We start from the raw sequence: 6000 nt of genomic DNA, 5'->3' as shown, positions 1-6000 counted from the left end.
TTCTAATGAAATATATTTTGTCAATGTTCGATTAACACATTTCATAATAATACGTTTTCATTATTGACAAAAAAAGTTTTTCTAAAAATGAAATCTTATACTATAATATATATATTTATATATTAAATTTTTTAATTATTTATATACTAATAATTTATAATAAATCGATATTAAATAAAAAATAAAAATATATACTTTTTAAGTTTACCTTAAAAATATTATTGTTTTGTATGATTGAAATAATTAATATTAAACTATGTTTATTAATAATTGTTAATAAAAAAATTAAATATATTTTAATTTATAAAATAAATATTATTATTAAATTTATAATTTATTATTTTATATATTATAGAAATTGAAAAAATAAATCATGTTTACTACGACAGTAAATTAGAAATACTATTTAATTTTTATGTGTTTTCTACATGGTACTTTGACTTACATAGGGACTTATATTATTGTGAATAATGATATAATTGAAAACCTTTATTTTTTATTTGATAGAATTATTATATTTTATCATTTAAATATTTATAATAAATACATTATTTTTATAAAGTAAAAAAATATGGCCGAAGAAAATTCTACAGCTGTTGCAGCAACTGCGGTTACTGCTGCTTCTACAACACCAACAAAAAAAGCAACAGCTTCTGGTGCTAAACGTACAAAACAACATTCAAAACCAACACATCCACGTACATCAGAAATGGTTGTTAACGCAATTAAAAATTTAAAAGAACGTGGTGGTTCATCATTACAAGCAATTAAAAAATATTTAGCTGCAAATTATAAAGTGGATTCTGATAAAATTTCACCATTTATTAAAAAATATTTAAAAGCTGCTGTAACTGAGGGAGCCTTGGTACAAACTAAAGGTAAAGGTGCATCTGGTTCATTCAAATTGGCTGCTTCCGCTTCATCTAATTCTTCAGCTAAATCAAAAGTATCCAAAAAAGAAAGTGGAGCAAAAGGTTCAGCAAAGAGTGCTAAAAGTAAACGGGCACCAAAAGAAAAGAAAGCCACAACTACATCATTGGCAGCCAAAAAGCCTAAAGCAAAAAAAGCGACTCCATCATCATCAACTGCTGCTAAAAAAGTTACTGCAAAATCATCAGCGGCATCAAAAAAAGCACCAGTTAAAGCAAAACCAGCAAAAAGTACAAAATCCGCTGCCAAAAGTAGCCCTGCTCGTAAACCGAAAGCACCAAAAGCTAAGAAAGCTTCTGTTGCCAAATCATCTCCTACAAAAATTAAAAAAGCAGCACCAAAAAAGAAATGATCTGTTACTTTAATAATATATTGAAATATTTCATTATTTTTGCTAAAAAATGAAAATAACATAGGCCTTAATACAGGCCACAAATTAATATTTGATAAGAGTAAATTATTTTTTGTATAAATATTTTATAAAATAATAGTTAAGAAACATTTGCCACAGTCAGTACCACGGATGGGTGGCCACTTGAGAATACTGTGTGCGGTTGCATTTTTATTTAAAATATATGGTATAATAAATAAGTATATATTTAAATTGATTACTTCATTGAAAATTTTAATAATATACTTTAATATTAATGATATTTATGAAAAATATATATTTGTAAAAATTTTCATTTATTACTGGCAACAGCCATACCACGTTGAAAACACCGGTTCTCGTCCGATCACCGAAGTTAAGCAACATTGGGCACAGTCAGTACTTGGATGGGTGACCGCTTGGGAACACTGTGTGCGGTTGCCTTTTTATATTAAAAATATAAATTATTTTTCTTCTTTTCTTTTTTTTTACACACCATATATAAATATATGTTATTTAGAAATGTAAACCTTTTATATTATTCGTCAACAAATAAATATTATTTTTTGTATAAAATTTTATTGCATTTATAACTCATATCATGGTTACTTTAAAGCGAGAAGTTTTTTTAATATTTCAAATGAATATAAAATAATATAAATTTTATGAAATTTATTTATTTTTAGAAATAGCAATCGCTTATAATTATAACAAAATTTTAATAATGTTTAATTTTATTTCAATAATTTATATATATATATATATATATATATATATTTTTTAATAAAAATAATATACTCTTATTTAATAATATATGTTGGTCCTATATATAGGACCGAAAATATTTCTTATTTGTTTTTTTTTTTTTTAAATTGTCATTTAAAACGCTTATGCACGTTCTCCACGAATACGTCTTGCCAATTGTATATCCTTAGGCATAATTGTAACACGCTTTGCATGAATTGCGCATAAATTGGTATCTTCAAATAAACCTACTAAATAGGCTTCACTAGCTTCTTGTAATGCCATAACAGCTGAACTTTGGAAACGTAAATCGGTTTTAAAATCTTGTGCAATTTCACGTACTAAACGTTGGAATGGTAATTTACGAATTAACAATTCAGTACTTTTTTGATAACGACGAATTTCTCGTAAAGCTACTGTACCAGGACGATATCTGTGTGGTTTTTTTACTCCACCAGTTGCTGGTGCACTTTTACGTGCAGCTTTCGTTGCTAATTGTTTTCTTGGTGCTTTACCACCAGTTGATTTACGTGCAGTTTGCTTGGTTCTAGCCATTTTCAAATAATAATGTTTTTACAAAAAAAACACACAATTTTAAAAATTATATTCGACAATTTGATACTACAAAGTCAAATGTTTAAATGCGAAATAAATGTGTTGTATTTATATTTATATGAAATTTCAAAATTTTTGTTGTCATATCCTATTGGATAGCTATCAGAGTATGGACTAATCAAATTGTATAGGCGTGGCTTAAAAAATCTTTAATGCTTTATATAAAAAGGCACAATTGTACCGGCGCTCACATACATTACAATACTTGTGAGGTTAACACACGTGTTATCCGTTCGTTAAAATATTGTAAATAATTTTTTATTAAAATGACTGGCAGAGGAAAAGGTGGAAAGGGTCTTGGAAAAGGGGGTGCAAAACGTCATAGAAAAGTTTTGCGTGATAATATCCAAGGTATTACAAAACCTGCAATTCGTCGTTTAGCACGACGAGGTGGAGTAAAACGTATCTCTGGTTTAATTTATGAAGAAACACGTGGTGTACTTAAAGTATTCCTTGAAAATGTTATTCGGGATGCTGTTACATATACTGAACACGCAAAACGTAAAACAGTTACAGCTATGGATGTTGTATATGCATTAAAACGACAAGGTCGTACTTTGTATGGTTTTGGAGGTTAAGAAAATATAATAATTTACTTAAAATATTTAGTAAATTTATTAAAGAATATTTAATACATCCGATAAATTTAAACAGGCTTTCCTTTTTGGGAAGCCACTAATTTTATTTATATAAGAGTAAATAAATTTGTTAATAAATATAACATATTATATAATTTGTTTACAACAAATTATTTTGTTTATAACATACATTACCAAATATTTTTATTTATTTTTTTTTTTTTTTATTGTAATATATCTGCAATAATAAATTATAATTTGTATATTATCTATTTTATTTTACAATAACTTATTGAATTTTTGAAAAAATTTTATTATAAATTAATATACTATTATATTTTTTATATATACAAGTTAAGAGTAACAAGTATCGATAGGAGATTATCGAATTTATAACTAATAAAACATTTCGCCTTAATCAAAGAAAATAAAGATTTTGCTATACCATTTTTTATACTTTCAATAAATAATTTATTATCAAATTTTTATTATTTCATTTATTTTTTAAAATTATTAAAAATATTTTTCTAATAATTATAAGCGTACATAAACAAGTAGTAAATGTAAAATGAAAATAATAAAGGTAATGTAATGCATTTGCATTACACTGATTTACGATATATATTCCGCGATATCCTTTATTATATTTAAAATTAATAATATTGATATACTAATAATAGATATATTCAAGCTATTAATATATAAAATTTTATATTAAATATGATATTAATAATTGTTTATTTTATTTTTTTGTATATATAAAAATAATTTACTCTTATTTAAAAAATTTGATGGCTCTCTTAAAAAGAGAGCCGTTTTTATATGTTGATGTATTTTTATGTTATCAATTAAATAATATTTTCGATTTATTTATTTTGAACTTGTATATTTTGTAACAGCTTTAGTACCTTCACTAACAGCGTGCTTTGCCAATTCACCAGGTAATAATAATCGAACTGCGGTTTGAATTTCCCGACTTGTGATTGTTGAACGTTTATTATAATGTGCTAAACGTGATGCTTCAGCAGCAATACGTTCAAAAATATCATTAACAAAACTGTTCATGATACTCATAGCTTTACTAGAGATACCAGTATCAGGATGCACTTGTTTTAATACTTTGTAAATGTAAATTGCATATGATTCCTTGCGCTTCCTCTTCTTTTTCTTATCACTCTTTGATATATTTTTTTGAGCTTTGCCAGCTTTTTTTGCTGCTTTTCCACTTGTTTTTGGTGGCATTGTTACAAACAATTAATATACACAGATAGTTACAGAACACCAGTCAGTATATGTATGAGCGTGTCGTGTATACAACTAGCGTATTATATACGCGAAGATGGATATAACAATAAAAATGAATACTACTCTCTGATTGGCTAAAAATAATACTATAAGGTGATTGGTTTATTTTTAAAGTTTTATATTTTATAAATATTATAAATTAAAATACCCAAATAACATTTTAAACATTTATGTTACAATCCCCGTAACGTACACATCTGTGTGATTATATTTACAAAAAAAAATATTAATTAAATAAATTTATTCGCTATGTCTGGACGAGGTAAAGGTGGTAAAGTAAAGGGAAAGGCAAAGTCAAGATCAAGCCGAGCAGGATTACAATTTCCTGTTGGAAGAATTCACAGATTATTACGAAAAGGAAATTATGCTGAACGAGTAGGTGCTGGTGCCCCAGTATATTTGGCTGCTGTTATGGAATATTTGGCTGCAGAAGTTCTCGAGTTAGCTGGTAATGCTGCCCGTGATAACAAAAAAACACGTATCATTCCACGTCATTTACAATTGGCAATTCGTAATGATGAAGAATTAAATAAATTATTATCTGGTGTAACAATTGCTCAAGGTGGTGTATTACCAAACATTCAAGCAGTGTTATTACCAAAGAAAACTGAAAAGAAAGCATAAATTAAAAACATTGCATTAATTTTTATAATAATAATACATCGATCATAGGCCTTTTAATAAAAGGCCACAAATTTATTTAAAATAAGAGTAAAAATTATTTTTATAAATAATATATTATAATATTTTTTTAAAGAATCAATTTAAATAATTATAAATTAATGATTCTTTTTTTTTTTTTCTTTTTTTATATGTTATTATGGAAATAATTCATCATATTATGATGACATTTAGGTAACATATTATAAGAATATTCATAAAATATTATCAAAATAATATTGTATTATGATGATATTTAGACAAAATATTATAAGAATATACACAAAATATTATCAAAATAATATCATTAGATAACAAAACTGTTCATGATACTCATACCTTTACTAGAGATAAAAGTATCAGGATGCACTTGTATTAATACATATTATCACAACATCACAAAATATTTTTTAAAAGGAAAAATTTTTTTAAAATTATTATAAAATTTGATTGAATTAAATTTCAATTTATTTTTTTAATAATTAAAGAAAAAAAAAAAACAAAGCATATAAACTTTCTATTGAAAATGTTATTTTAAACTAGATGGCCAAGTGAACTTCGTTACACAAACAATATATGACGTATTCGTTATTTAAATAATCAGTATCCTTTGATATTATATCAATACGTTACTCTCTTCTTTTGATACATATTAATAAAATTTCAATTTATAAGATTTTATGTCAATTATATAAATAATATTATAAATTTTCTAAATACATAAGTTAAGTAACAAAAAATTTGAATAACAAGATAAATTTATATATTATGTTTTAATACTCGATACTATAATATATC

At 25.0% G+C, this 6000-nt stretch overlaps 1 non-coding gene across 1 annotated transcript; it reads left to right on the top strand.

The window, feature by feature from the left end:
• Positions 1 to 1625: 1625 nt before the first annotated feature.
• Positions 1626 to 1744, top strand: LOC123304537. The gene has a single exon (XR_006536549.1). It is a non-coding gene; the product is annotated as a 5S ribosomal RNA (ribosomal RNA).
• Positions 1745 to 6000: the final 4256 nt, after the last annotated feature.

This window comes from Chrysoperla carnea (genome assembly GCF_905475395.1).
Source record: "Chrysoperla carnea chromosome X unlocalized genomic scaffold, inChrCarn1.1 SUPER_X_unloc_63, whole genome shotgun sequence".
NCBI classification, from domain to species: domain Eukaryota; kingdom Metazoa; phylum Arthropoda; class Insecta; order Neuroptera; family Chrysopidae; genus Chrysoperla; species Chrysoperla carnea.
This window is presented reverse-complemented; position numbering and strand designations above follow the sequence as displayed.